Source organism: Scyliorhinus canicula, chromosome 5 (assembly GCF_902713615.1).
Source record: "Scyliorhinus canicula chromosome 5, sScyCan1.1, whole genome shotgun sequence".
Taxonomy (NCBI): domain Eukaryota; kingdom Metazoa; phylum Chordata; class Chondrichthyes; order Carcharhiniformes; family Scyliorhinidae; genus Scyliorhinus; species Scyliorhinus canicula.
In genome coordinates, this window is record NC_052150.1 from 65,367,486 (window position 1) to 65,383,518 (window position 16,033).

The window sequence follows — 16,033 nt, forward strand, 5'->3', positions numbered from 1 at the left end:
TCAGACCCGATGACACTTGTGGCCTTGAGGTGATGCAGTTGTATGGTGGACTCCCATCACAGCGTACCCATGCAGACTGAATTTTACATTGGCCCCAAACCCCCCTTTGGAGTCTGAACCCCAAAGCCTGAACCACCTCATGGAAATAATTTTTTATGCTAGTTAGCTGTTACAATGGTGTATTTTCTAGTGCCGCCCACTAGGTGCTCATTGTTTATTACTCTTCCTCACCCTTACGCTCCGTCTAGGTGTATCCCTAGGATCTGCAGCTGAGGTTTAGGCAGTCTGCTGACTTCCACACCCTGTTGCCTGAGGTGACATTAGTAAGCGTTCCCTGGGGGCCTGGGGCCTTGAGGTTTCCGGTCTGCTTTCGGGGCAGCATGGGTATTGTAATGCTGACCTCCTTGGTGTGCGGGTTTGGAGGTGTGTCACTCACAGGGAGGAGGGTGTCAGATGGGCTGGACACTCTCAGGGGGGCCTGGGTGGAAGACCCTGGGATGCAGTCCTGTCGATCGGGGAGGCGGTATTGTCACTGGACAAGTAAACCAGAGACCCAGAGTAATGATCTGGGGACCCAGGTTCAAATCCCACCACTGCAGATGGTGAAATTTGAATTCACTAAAAATCTGGACTTAAAGTCCAATGATGACCATAAAAACCATTGTAGATTATCGTAACAACCCATCTAGGTCATTAATGCCCGTTAGGGAAGGAAATCTGCCATCATTACCTGGTCTGGCCTACATGTAACTCCACACCCACAGCAATGTTGACTCTAACTGCCCTGTCAAGGGCAATGAGGGATGGGCAATAAATGCTGGCACAGTCAGCGATGCCCATGTTCCATGAACGAATAAAAAACGAAGATTCTCTCCCTTTGGGTGCCCGGGGGGCCCTCGGCTCCTCCCTGGTATAGAGGGGCATTTGGAGTTGACCATCCTCTAATGCTGGCACTTGCGGATACCCACTTGTGCCTGCATCATGTAGTAGAAGACATGTAGCTCATACCCTCAGCCATGGAGGTCAGTAACTAAACCGTACCCCATCATGAATTGCACGTCCTGCGCCATGGTCTTTGCTGTGCACACCATCCCTGCAGTGTTAATCTCACTGCGCCTGAGTGATCTCACCACCTCCTCGACAGAATGCGAGTTTTCCCTGCAATAAATTGCAGAAAACTAGTGTGCAGGTACAGCAGGTAATAAGCACAGCAAATTGAATATTGGCCTTTATAACTAAAGGAATAGAGTATAAAGGAATGGAAGTGTTGCTGCAAATGTACAAGACATGAGTGAGGCCTCACCTGAAGTATTGTGTACAGTTTTGGTCCGCTTACTTGAGGAGGGATGTAGCTGTATTGGAGACAGTTGAATGGAGGTTCACTAGATTGATTCCAAAGATCAGGGGTGTGATTTAACCACTGTGTTGCGCTCAGCATGGATCTGGCCCTGCCAGTTAAATAGCGGGAGAGGCCAAAATCGAGATATGCGACGGGTACGAGTCAATTGGCTATCTAACTGGCCCGCTCCTGATTGCAAGTTCTGGATCACGCCCAAATATGGCAAGCATATCATTAACCCCAATTCGCACCAACTTCCATCTCATTAGTGATACGGAGTTTGAATATAACGGCCTCTCGGGAATTAATGGGCTCCCCATGGAGAAATCACACAGACATCTTTAATATTCCTTTTTAAAAACATGGGGTGAGATTCTCCGCAAATGCGGAGAATCGTAAAGGCTGCCGTGGGACAGGCCGTGACCCACGGCAGCCTTCACGCCCACTTCCGGGGCCGATTCTCCCTCCTAGGCGGGGCTAGGAGCGCGGCCCCGTGCGTCACGGCGGCGCAGCCTTGACGACGGTCGTCAAGGCCGCACATCAAGCGTCACGCCGGCTGACGTGGCCGATGACGTTGGCCGCGCATGCGCAGGTTGGACAACGTCAACCCACGCATGCGTAGTTGCCGTCTTTTCCCTCAGCCGCCCCGCAAGACGTGGTGGCTTGATCTTGCGGGGCGGCGGAGGGAAAAGAGTGCGTCCGTTACGGACGCAAGGCCCCCCTTGGCACGCCCATGGTACTGCCGTGCCAATTGGGCCCCCAGAAGACCCAAACGGGCATCTGGCACCCGTTTCAAAACGGAAGCGAGCAGGTGCGATTCCTGCCGCGTTGAAATGGTTGTGAAGGCCCGGCCGCTCGGCCCATCGGCCTCGGAGAATTGCCGCTCGCTGTAAAAAACGGCGAGCGCCAATTTGTGGCGTGGGTCGGGCGTGGGGGGAGAATAGCGGGAGGGCATGAAAAATGTTGGGAGGCCATCCCGCTATTCTCCCACCCTGCGTGGGGGGGCGGAGAATCACGCCCATGAAGCTGGCGCAATGGCAACCAAGGAGATTTGAGGAGGTGAGCTGCTTCCCTAGACCTTGGGGGTGGGATGGAACTCATCAGGGCGGTTGGGCATGGTTGGGGCTGAAACAATTCAGGTTGGGAGTCGCCCCTGCGCCAAACATGGGGGGGAGCTTTTCGTCTGTGAGGCCTTCAAGCCAGCTCTAAATATACTGGAGATCCATACAGGGACAATTACAGCTGCCAGCTGTCTGTCCGACCAAACACTTCCTGGACAGAGCCTTATTCTCAGTTATATGCTGACGGCCATTTTAACTCATGGGGGAAGCACGGTAGCACAGTTGCTTCACAGCTCCAGGGTCCCAGGTTTGATTCCCGGCTTGGGTCACTGTCTGTGCGGAGTCTGCACGTCCTCCCCGTGTCTACATGAGTTTCCTCCGGGTTCTCCAGTTTCCTCCCACAGTCCAAAGATATGGCGGTTATGTGGATTGGCCATGCTAAATTGCCCTTAGTGTCCAAAAATGTTAGGCGGGTTTACTGGGTTACGGGGATAGGATGGAGGTGTGGGGTGTTCTTTCCAAGAGTCGGTGAAGACTCGATGGTCCGAATAGCCTCCTTCTGCACTGTAAAGGCTATGTTTAACTCCCTTTGACTGCATGGTGATATGCCTATGGGCCATATCATAGTTGGATGGTTGAGACCTCCAACCAGTAGGTGGCGGTACAGACTCACCATGCAGTCGCCAGACCAAGGTCATGTGACCTGAGACCTGGCTATAAACAGAGGCACATCCGGCCATCTACAGAACAAGTGATAGAGGTTAATAAGACGTACATGTAATATGTCAGCATTAACGGTGTTAAGTTCCAGGGGAGTGGCAAGACTCCATGATAACGTGCTCTGTCTCAGATTGTCACCCGACCGCACAAGACACAATAAAGGGGTCTTGGTATGGACAGAGCAAAGTGTTTGGTGAGTTCATCATAAAGTACAAGGGACCAAACAGAACAAGCTCTCGTTGCTAATGAGAAATTGGCCTTATTAGTTGTGAGAGCACTTCACAGCTCTGAAGTGCATTCCCGTGGGTACCCATGCCGTGTCTCAGACAATGATTATTGCTTCGCATTTCGATCAAACCTTGAAGCTTGAACAGTTTGCCTGGCTTCCAGAAGTGTCAACACCACCAAGGCAGCAGCCGACAATCTAACAACCAAGAGCTAGGCTTCAGCACTGGGGTATACTCGCGGCCAAAGGGTAAGTGTGTGGATCAAGGGTGCTCACCTGAGCACGGTCTCTGTAATGTTCCCACCAGGGATCTGGGGTCTGTGGTCCAGGGTTTCCTGATGTGGCCACCGGGGGACTGTGCAGAGTGAGGTTTTCCAGAACGACTGGCTCGGTGGACGGCACTCTGAGGTGGGACAAGTAAGGGTGGGGGGCTTGGATTAATTCCTCACAGGGTATAGAATGGCTGGTGTGGTTGATCCTGCAGAGGATGCCCTCGTGGTGCTGGTGGCAGTCCAGACGGTCAGATGCCGAAGAAGGCAGTGGTGTGGACACAAGCCTGAGGCAGCACCCCTTGTGCAGGGGGCCACTGCACAAGTGGCTGATGACGCCAGTGCACAGGCTGGAGACCGAGGCAGAGACCCGATATAACGAGGCCCATGTTGGCACCCGTGCTGACATTGAGCAATGCACTGGACTGCTCCAGGTGCCGTTCCAATGCGTGGACCACTCTGGTGGTACACTGCAGTACATCCCAAGAGGATCTCCCACTTTGCAGTGGTCTGCTGTTCCCTCCACAACCAGCCACAGCAATGAAGCAACATGCTGAAGGAGGAGGAGGAGTAGGGGCATGTAGCCTCTTCTAAGGAGGATGTGGAGAAGAAGGAAGAACAGGAAGGCATGGAGGACGAGCCCGTGGAGGAGCCGGAGGGTGGAGGCCAGGCGGCAGCAAAAGCCTGTCTGCCTGGAGGTCCAGGAGGACCCTCATCCTTGCTCGCTTCTCATGGATGAGTCTTTGCCCATTAGCTCCCCCCTCCCTCCCATTCCCCTCCTTCCCCCATCTATATTTCCTGCCTTCCACCTTCCACATGCCCCTCCTTCCCCCATCCCCATTCCCCTACTATCGTGTTCCACCCTCCAAGGGTCATGTAACATCACCCCAGGGTGATGAGCCTGGTAGGGACTGTCAGTGGGTCAATATACAAGGCAGGAGAGTGATGATAACTCGCTGTGAGGTAAGCTCTGTGGTTACTCAATCTATGCCAAAGCCTGACTCCTGTCTCTCTGATGACATTGTGCCCACACCCATCCTCTGAACGGGGTCTGCTTCGGGGGCCTTTGATCTTGGATAACTGTATCCAGGGGCTTGGGACGCTGGCAAGTCCGCTGTGAAGATTAACGTGACTGAAGCTTCACATTTATCAGGGGTAACATGATTTAATAGTGCATATTTGACATTTCCATTGCTCCTAGTTACACGTAGTGTCTCCAACTAGTGCCCTCCAGTGCCCACTCAATGATCTTCAATTTTCTTTATCTTACGTGGTCTACTGCTCCATCTAAGTGTGTCCCTGAGATGCATATCAGAGGTGGAAGCAGCTTTCTTCCATACGCTGTGGCCAATATTAATAATTAATAATTAATAATAATCTTTATTAGTGTCACAAGTAGGCTTACATTAACACTGCAATGAAGTTACTGTGAAAAGTCCCCAGTCCTCCAGCGCCTGTTCTGGTACATTGAGAGAGAATTCAGAATGTCCAATTCACCTAACAAGCGCATCTTTCTGGACTTGTGGGAGGAAACCGGAACATCCGGAGGAAAGCCACGCAGACACAGGGAGAGCGTGCAGATTCCGCACAGATAATGACCCCGGCCGGGAATCGAACCTGGGTCCCTGGCGCTGTGAAGAAATGGACATGTGGTCAGTGAGAGCGAAGGATCACTTTTTCCGCCATGAACAACTCACTTGAGACAGGTCATCTGGGTGATGGGGCAATGGCCCATCATCTCTGCAGCACAGGCTAACCTCGCAGTCAGCGACTGCTCTCACTGGTCAAGCTCACGATCTCCATGGCTAATTCCTCATAGGGATGAGAACTTTGATTTTTGGTACTCAGCCACCCGTATTGGCTCTTTCAGGCCACTTATAGACCAATGTATCCTGCGGGGGCAAAGAGAGGGAATTGTGCTTGATGTATGAAAGGGCTCTGTGGCAGGTGGCATGTGTGGCACTGCATCTGGACATGTAGGGGGTTTGCTGGTGGATGCCAAGGGGGTCCTGAGCAACAAGCATGAAGATCGGATGTGGGGAGGGTGCAAGATGTCAACCAGTATTTTGTGGGCAGGGTTGGCAATTTGAGGGTTGGCTGGCGGAACTGATGCCAGGAGAGAGGTGGTAACTTGCCCTTGCAGCTTGGTGGAGGTCGTTGGTCTTCTTACTCATTGAATGATGGTCCTCCTAGTCATGCTGCCCACAGTGACAGCTGCTGCCACTGCCTCCCAGGTAGTATTGATGGCTCTGCTCCAGGCCCCCCAACCTCCCTGGGGGAACAGATGTCTCACCTCGCCTCGCCTCTACAGCATCCAGAAGCCTGGTCAAGTCGGCATTCCCAAAGCGAGGAGCAGGTCTGCGCGCTGCCATGCTTGTGTGTGTGGTGAGGGAGTGTTTAAAAGCAGCTCCTCTTGTTAGCAGCGAGATACCGCAGTGAATCAGATGGCGAGACAACCAGTAATGGTGAGACACTTGTGGGGGCTAATTTCCAGCACTAAGTGCCATTAGATACAGGTCACGTTCTCTCCCGAAATGACACTTGGGAATGTTTCTGTTAAATCGCGCCTCAGAGGTTGTATTGTGAAGAGAGTTTTGAGTAGTTTAGGTCTCTACTCTCTCAAGTTTAGAAGAATGGGAGGAGGTCAAATTGAGATAGACAAGATGATAAAAGGTATTGAAAAAGTAGATGTAGAGTGGATGCTTCCCCTTATGGGGAAATCTAGAATGATAGGTCATAGTTTTAGGATAAGGGTAGCAGAAAGAGGAATTACTTCTCTCAAGGCATCTTGAATCTGTGGAATGTGCAGCGTGCGCCACGTGCTGTGACCTTGCTCGGTGAGTGGGAGTGAGATCTCCATGGAGGCGCGAGGGGTGTGTTAAGGGGTAATATGGGCAGCAGGGTAGCATGGTGGTTAGCATAAATGCTTCACAGCTCCAGGGTCCCAGGTTCGATTCCCGGCTGGGTCACTGTCTGTGTGGAGTCTGCACGTCCTCCCCCTGTGTGCGTGGGTTTCCTCCGGGTGCTCCGGTTTCCTCCCACAGTCCAAAGATGTGTGGGTTAGGTGGATTGGCCATGCTAAATTGCCCGTAGTGTCCTAATAAAAGTAAGGTTAGGGGGGGGGGGGGGTTGTTGGGTTATGGGTATAGGGTGGATACGTGGGTTTGAGTAGGGTGATCATGGCTCGGCACAACATTGAGGGCCGAAGGGCCTGTTCTGTGCTGTACTGTTCTATAAGGGAGACATGTGAAGGTGGACATACCCTGGCTGTGTGAAAAAGGTCTTTCCTCTTCTTACAACACTATTGCCTCGGTCTCTTTGGAAAGAGCTGGCACTGACAATTGCATCCACAGCCTCCCAGGCAGGGTTAGTCACTTTGATTGATGGACGTCTGCTCGATTGTGGGTAGAGGTGTCTGCTCGACCCAATTGAGAAGTTTGCTGAGGGATCCCTCTGTAAAATGTGGGCAGTCTTTCTGGAAGCCATCCCCCTGATTGAACATGGAACAAGTGCAGGGGGTGTCGGGTTTGATTTGATTTATTGTCACATGTACCAAAGTACAGTGAAAAGTATTTGGAGGTGTTTAAAAGGAGTGCCCCATTGATTCCAGAGATTAAGGGTGCGATCTAACCAAATTGCAACAAAGTCCTGTGACGGGTGCATTTAGCCCGGCATCTCCTGGCGCTCACAGTGCCGAGAAACACCTATTGCCATACATCGGGTGGCATGTGGCGCACTGGATACACTGGGACTGCGGTGCTGAGGACCCGGGTCTGAATCCTGGCCCTGGGTCACTGTCCGTGTGGGGTTTGCACATTCTCCCCATGTCTGCGTGGGTTTCACCACCACAACCCAAAGATGTGCAGGTTAGGTGGATTGGCGACACTAAATTGCCACTGAGTTGGGGAAAAACATTTTTTTAAATAAATAAATAATTAAGTACTCTAAATTTATAACAGAAAAAGATTTTCCATATATGATCCCGAGAATGGCGAGATTCAGATCGCGACGTATGGGATCTCCCCGCATCTACTAGCCACGCTGCAATGCTGTTTGGGCTCAATGTGGATGGTAAATTGCGCCCTAAGTTTTCTCAGGGCAAGTGAATGAGAGGGAAGCCACTACGAGTGTGGTATGAATCACGTGGAGAAAAATAAATTGCTAAAATGCTGAACATACGTCGTGTCTGGCGGAATTCTCCCTGGTTTCCTCACTGCAATCGATACTTTGATAAAAATGATAAAGTTCTGCCCGATCAGTCTACTTTGTGTAGGCTGAGTAACATTCTGAAATGAATATTTTCACAGCGCCAAGTTCACGTGACTAGTGATTATGGCAAAGAATTAAGAGACACATTTCGAAGTCTGCAACTTTACAACAGTGATGGACTCCAGGTTCAAGCAGATACCTGTTTTGAACAGAAGACGCCAAGATTTCCCTGCTGAATCCTGAACACTCAAGTTTGTCATAGTATCAAAACTTTTGAGTGTTAGAAACTTGATACAATAGTTTTTCTTCGATCCAGGAACAGAGATAACCAAGGTATCATATATCATTATACCATACACCATAAGCCCTGTGGTATGCATTGCAGCATGATGGATGGCCGTCTGATGGTCAAATATTCAAGTGAAGTAGCTGACAGTTCAGGCCCTAAATCTCATCAGGGCTCAGCTTCAATCTTCAATCAGGTAGAAACGTCAAGGAACTTTAATGATTGTTCTGGCATAATATTCTGAAAAATGTAACTTTTCAAATTTGGAGAGTCTCAAACATTGTTTAGGACCCCACTATTTAAAAAAGGGCGGTAGAGAAAACAGGAATTATAGACCAGTGAACCTGACTTCAGTAGCGGGGGAAATCCTCGAATCATTATCAAAGATTTTATAGCAGAGCACTTGGAAAAGAGTGATAGATCGGACAGAGTCAGCATGGATTTATGAAAGGGAAATCATGCTTGACAAGGGTGGCATGGTGGCACAGTGGTTATCACTGCTGCCTCACAGTGCCAGGAACACAGGTTCAACTCTGGCTGTGGGTGACTGTGTGGAGTTTGCACGTTCTCCCTCTGTCTGTTTGGGTTTCCTGTTGGTGCTTCGGTTTCCTCCCACAGTCCAAAGATGTGCAGACTAGGTGGATTGGCCAGGCTAAATTTCCCCTTAGTAGCCAGGGATGTGCAGGTTAGGTTACGGGGATAGGATTAGGTGGCTGGGTGAGTGGACCTAGGTACTTTTCGGAGTGCTCTTTCGAAGGGTCGGTGCAGAGTCAATGGGCCAAATGGCCTCCTTCTGCATGGTTGAGATTCTCGGATGCCATGATACTGGAATTCTTCGAGCATATAACAGGTAGAGTTGACGAGGGGGAGCCAGTGGATGTGGTTTATTTAGACTTTCAGAAGGCTTTCGACAAAGTGCCACATAAGAGATTACCATGTAAAATTAAAGCACATGGGATTAGGGGTAGTCTATGAGATCTATAGAAAACTGGTTGGCAGACAGGAAACAAAGTCAGAATAGAGTGGTCTTTTTCCAAATGACAGGCAGTGGTTAGTGGGGTACTGCAAGGATCGGTGCTGGGACCCTAGCTAGTCACAATATATATTAATGATTTAGATGAGGGAACTAAATGTAATATCTCCACATTTGCAGATGCCACCAAGTTGGATGGGAAGATGAGCTGCGAAGAGGATGCAGAAATGCTTCGTGCATTTGGAAAAGTTTTGTGAGTGGGCAAATAAATGGCTGATGCTGTATAATTTGGATAAATGTGAGGTTATACACTTTCGTAGCAAAAACAGCAAGGCAGATTATTATCTGAATGGCCATAAATTAGGAGAGGTGAATGTGCAACGAGACCTGGGTGTCCTCGTACACCAGTCGCTGAAGGTAGCATGCAGGTGCAGCAGGCGGTAAAGATGGCAAATGGTATGTTGGCCTTCATAGCGAGAAAATTCAAGTACAGGAGCAGGGATGTTTTGCTGCATTGTCCAGAGCCTTGGTGAGACCACACCTGGAATATTGTCTGCAATTTTGGTCTCTTTATATGAGGAAGGATGTTCTTGCTCTAGAGGTAGCGCAGCAAAGGTTTACCAGGCTGATTCTGGGGATGACAAGACTGACATATGAGAAGAGGTTGAGTGGGTTAGGATTATATTCACTGGAGTTCAGAGGAAAGATCTCATAGAAATTTATAAAATTCTAACAGGACTATGCCAGGTGGATGCAAGAAGGATGTTCATGGCGGTGGGGTGTCCAGAACCAGGGGTCACAGCCCAAGGACACGGAGTAAATCATTGAGGACTGAGATGAGGTGAAACTGCTTCATCCCGAGAATGATCAGCCTGTGGAACTCGCTGCCACAAAATAATTGACGTCATAACATTGTATGGGCGTGATTCAACGACCCTGTTGGACCTGGTGCGGATCCAGGTGCAATGGGTGAAATGCACGCGAGCCCCAAAATCAGGCTACGCATCAAGCGCAAAACTGCGCACAAGTTGTCCTACTTGCTCCACCCGGCGCAATCTGGATCTCGCCCTCACTGGGCGTGATCCAGATCTGAATATTTAAATGAGCCTTACTGCATGTTTTCAAGAAGCAGTCAGAAATAATACTTGGAGCGAAGGGGATCAAAGGAAATGGGGTTTGGGCAGGATTAGGCTATTGAGTTGGAACATCAGCCATGATCACAATGGATGGCAGAGCAGGCTCGAAGGGCCCAATGGCCTCCTCATGCTCCTATTTTCTATGTTTCTAAGACAAGTAAAGGCAGATCAGCCATGCTCTAATTGGACAGCAGAACGGGTTTGAGGAGGTGTATTGCCTATTCCTATGAAAGCAGTAAGATATATTTTGTTGTTTTACACTTTTATATTATTGAAGCATTCCTTAATAAATATTTCCTTTGGCATAATCTCCCAGTAGTGCTCCCAGTTCTGGCGATAAGCATAAGCCAGATGTTGGCAATGTTCCATCTGTGCAGAATGGGTGTAGGCTATTGCACAATGATGTGATAAGAATTCTACTTAGTTCTCCATGGATCTCAACTTCCATGTCTTCCCTTCAAAAAAGTTGTTTCAAGGTCTCAGTTCTACCAGCAATAGTGTGAATGTGTGAATGTAAATACTTCTACAGTTCGGGGCACAGCTAGAATGGTGCTGCACAATGACAGACATTATTCAATCTAGTTATTGGAGTAAATTAGATGCTCATTTACCAGAACTGTAACATTGCACCTGAGAAATCTCTGCTCCATTCTATGCTGGAACTATCCATTCTTAATGTTACTGTGCGAAAATCCAGATGTTGCTTCCTCAAATGTAAAACAAAACAAAGCCCTTCAGTGCACCTCCAATTGCAAATCAAGTGAGTTGTTTAGCAAGCATCAAAGTTCAATAAAATGTTATCAGACTATATCAATATTTGCACATTATAATGGATTCTGCTTGGCTGAATGTTTGACCACAATACTCAGTTCAATGCTGGTCCAATTGGTTGGTCTTCAGTCAGCTTCTAAACATAGAGTTGCCTGTACTATTGTCTTCAAAGCTGCGTTAACCCATGCAGGGCAACAGTATAAGACCATTATTTTTTAAAATGGGGCCTGGATTAAACGGAATTGCTTTAATTCAAAAAGCATTTAACATTGACTGCAGTCAGCAAACATTTATTAATAAGTGTTGTGTTCAGTGCAATTTATCAGAATAATTTTTAAAATGTAAAGGTTAGTGAAAATGGACCACAATTTGCTCTGAGCGTGAATCTAATGGCATCCACCATTCGTCAGATAATCGCAACCATTATTTGCACTGCAGGTTGCTGGAAGTGTGAGCTGAAAATATTGCAGTGTGGGAAATTTGGCATCTGTATCATGAGTGAACAGGGCAAACTATGCATACTTCCATTCATTCAGATCGAAGGATTATAAAACTGACAGCACAAGGACTGAGAAGAAATTATAAATTAAAGTGGGTGAATCTGATATCAAATCATGCACAGAAAGAAGAAAGACTGAATTATGAAAGAGAAAAATAAAGAAAAAGAGAAAGTAAAAATAAATGCTTTCGCTTTTTAATTTCTATTTTGTTGAATATCCTACATTACAACAGTAACTATAAATCAAAGTATTTTATTGCCTGTAAAATGCTGTGAGGCAGCCAGTCATTGTGAAAAGTGTTTTATAAATGCAGATCTCGCTTTAAAATAAACCTTGAAGTGTCTCCTTACTTGTAAGAGTTATTTTTCAGTGCCAAAGTGGTTCATTGACAGTACTCGGTACACAGTCCACCATTAGAACAATCTAGGTTCAATTAAATAGGCAATGTCTCCAAAATAGTTTCTTTCTGTAGCTTCAGACCAGCTTTAAGGTGAGTTTTGTTTGTACCTACCATGCAAGTAGAACAACTTCACCCGGTTAAATACATTTCAGTGAGATGCTGGTTCGGATTTTCCCACCCAAAGTCAATGGACCTTTGGCTGGTCCTTTAAATTTTCCATCCTGCCTGTGGATTCCCAGCACAGGCAGAACCGGAAATACCTGGCCACTGCTTTTGTGATCTCATGGTAGAGGTTACATCTGAGGCAACAGCTTGTGGATTGCTACATTTGATTGAGTATCTCTCCTCATGTGAAACTGCTGTAGCATTTGCACATAATTAGCAAGGAGCACTATTAGCTGTACAGTTACTTTGACAGCCAATTACGACACATTGGCCCTTAACTTCCTCAGAGTGGCAATCCGTTGCAGATTGCCACTCCGTACCCACTTAACTGCGTTTAAATTCTAAAGCGCCTGCCTTTCCTGACCTCCTTGACGCAAGCTGAGTGAGCCGGAAGAAGCAAAGCATATCCCTCGCTCCAGCAGGAAAGTTCAAAAGATGTGGAGTAAAAGAAGACACGCCCCCTTTTCACAGCACGAGCTACCATAAAGCAGATGAGTTTAAAGGTCCTATTAAAAGGAACAAGATAAGTTTCCAAGGTAAGTGACTCGGGTGTGCCAGTTGAGGTTCGGTCGTAGGGTCGGGGGTCGGGGAGTTGGACATCGATGGGGGGGGGGGGGGTTTCGGACATCAGGAGGTGCAGAATTGGACACTGGGTGTTTGGACGTCAGGATGCAAGGGTTGGAAATTGCAGGGGGGGGGGGTTTCGGACATCAGGGAGGTGGATGTGGAGTGTGGGAGTTTGGACATTGGGTTGTGGGTTTTCAGACAGCAAGGGGTGTAGAGGACTTGAATATCAGGGTGTTCGGACATCGGAGGGCTGGGGATTTGAATATCGGCGGTGTGGGGAGTTGTACATTGGGAGCACTGAGGGTTTGGACATCGAAGGGGGAATATCAGACATCAAGGGGGGGAAGTGGACATTGGGGGGCAGTCAATAATTGGTGGAGGTGTGGGTGAAGTCAGGTCAGGTTGACCTTTCGGGGTAGTTCGGGATGGGGGAGTGGTTGGATCGGTGTGTGGTCGGGCCTGGCCGAGTTCAGAGAGTCAGGGGGTGGGAAATCCATGTGCAGATGGGAAGTGGGGAATACCATGGAGTATGGGCAGCTTAGTTGGAGGGGGGGGGGGGGTGTATCCCTGTAGGTCTAACTCTGAAGTTAGAAGTGTTTTTTGTCCTTCTAACTCTTCCAGAATAACTATGGGGGTGAGTTTCCACACCAAATTTGGCAGACAGGGAAGCCGGAGGAGTGGGGATTCTAACAGGAAGCCCCAAATGGCCTATATGTCAGTGGAAATTTCCATTGAGATAGTCCCAGTCTTGGCAAATTATGTAATGGGGTTCCCGCCATGAAAGGTGGGGAAAGCCATTGCATTCATTTAAATACACTTGGCCAGCTTCCCCACTGTGTTAATCCCCCACGTAAGCAATCCGCCCCACTAACCCTGGCAGCATGACGTAACATTGACAGGTTTTACAACTGGTTTGGACTAATGGGAACCTGGCGACAGTCCCCAGGGTGGAGAGGGTCATGCTTGGGCAGCACACGGGCACTGACCCTGGCACTGCATCTGGCACACCCCCTGGCACATATCCTGTGAGCTTCCCACTGGTTCTTCTCCCTGGAGGGGGCGTGTTCCCATTGGGGAGTTAGGGGTGGGGGGCTCCAAGAGGGGTGGTTCCCAGGGGGAGTCCTGAGTCCATGTGGGGCGTTTCGCAAATTCGTGTTGAGAGAGGGTAGTTCTGTGAGATATTTGTGTTCCTTATGTTTTGCTTTTATCTTTTCAGATTGGGAGACACTTTTGAAACAATGCTCTGATCTGTCAGCAGCCGAGGATGCTGACGTGGCATCGCGGACCTGGTTGTTTTCAAAGAGTTTAGAAATATGGTGGAAACACCTGACAAGGCAGCTCGTGGGCTGCCCTCACTTTTCTCACTGCCGACAAGACTTTGAAAATAAATTGAAAAGTTCCATCCTGTGAGCGTAAAAGTAGCAGAACCATCCATGAGCGATTTAAATCACTTTGTCGGATGGTTGCCAGTGCGGCTTTTTTGTCCAGTGGAAGCTTGCGTTTCTGGACAATTGCCGCATAAACCCTTACATGGGAACCCTTATAGGAAGTTATGGGTCATTATGTATGGGACACAAAATTTCCCAAGAGTGAATGACCAAGGTAATTGATGAATTTACATCGTTTCCTTCTTCCACATTTGCCATGTTACATAGGGTTACATAGGGTACACAATGCTGTTTCACCACCCTCTATCAACCATCATTTTTAGATTTGGTAGATGGTTTTACAGCTGCATACCTTTTCCACCGCCAACCCTCCCCATTCATCTGGGCTGGGGAAGGGCATCGATATGCATTGGTTTGTGTGCACCAGTGGCTGCGTCCTTCAGGAGCCAACACGTCCTGGAGTGGGACCAGAGCACACAGAGTCATAGAGTCATATAACTCAGAAACAAGCCCTTCAGCCCAGCATCTCTATTCTGATCACCAAATACCAATCTATATTAATCCTATTTACAAGCACTTCGTCTATAGCCGACTATGCCTTGGTGCTTCAAGTGCTCGTTCAGATGCTTCTTAAATGTTTCGAGAGTACCTGCCTCCACTACCCTCTCAGGCAACATGTTCCATATTTGCACCACCCTGTGAGTGAAAAAATGTTTCTTCAGTTCCCCTCTCAGTCACTTACTTCTCACCTCGGGTCTTAGACACCATTTGAAGGGCTACACATTGAGTTAGTCCAGCACCATTTTTGCTCAATTTATATACATCACAAAATCATTCACCCCTTGGTCATCAGAGATGAAGAATGTGGAATACATCAACAGATTTGGCATGGAGTGCAAATACCATCACAACAATTGTTCAAAAGTAGAATAAAACACACAAACGAAAAAATGGAACTTGTTTATATTATATTGAAAGACATCATTAATTTCAAGACTGCATCAAAATCACCACCCTCTGTGTAAAAGACTTCCCCCCGCACATCTCCACTGAACCTATCCCCTGTCACCTTGAACTTGTGCCCCCTTGTAATTTTCAATTCCGTGCTGGGAAGAAGCCTCCAACTGTTCACCTTATCTAGCTGGATGATCTCAACGCTAGACTTACCTCCCAGAGAGAAATGAGAAACAGCTGTGTGCTCTGCTTCACCGAAACATGGCTTACTCTGGCCACACCAGATTGCAGCATCCACCTTGATGGCTTCTCGATCACGTGATGGCCTCAGGCAAGTCAATGGGTGGAGTGTTTGCCTCCTCGTCAACACCTCCTGGTGCTCGAAAGTGGTGTCCATAGTGTTCCACTGCTCCCCAGACCTAGAATTCCTGACCGTGATGTGTCGCCCTTTCTACCTCCCACGGGAATTCATCTGTGTACTCATCACAGCAGTCTACATCCCACCCCATGCGGAAGTGAAGAAAGCCCTTGATGAGATGTTCCCCAATTGGAAACCCTTTGAGCTTTTATGCTCGATATCCTGTCCTATGAAGGCAAGCATGCCATATGCTTTCTTTACCATCATTTCCACCTGTGCTGCCACTTTTAAGGATCTGTGGACCTGCACACCCAGATCTCTCTGTGTCTCTCTGCTCCTGATGGTTCTGCCATTTATTTTATAGCTCCCACCTGAATTGGATCTACCAAAATGCATCACCTCGCATTGGTCCAGGTTCAATTCCTTCTGCCATTTATCCACCCAATTTTGCAGCATATCTATATCCTATTCTCTGGCAATCTTCATCACTATCTGCAGCTCCTGCAATCTGAGTATCATCCAAAAACTTGCTTATCAGACCCACTACATTTGCTTCCAAGTCATTTATATATATTACAAACAGCAGAGGTCCCAGTCCTGACCCCTGCAGAACACCACTAGTTACAGACCTCCATTTGGAAAAACACCTGTTCACTGCTACCCTCTGTCTTCTATGGCCACGTCAGTTCTGAATCCATACAGCTAGTTCAC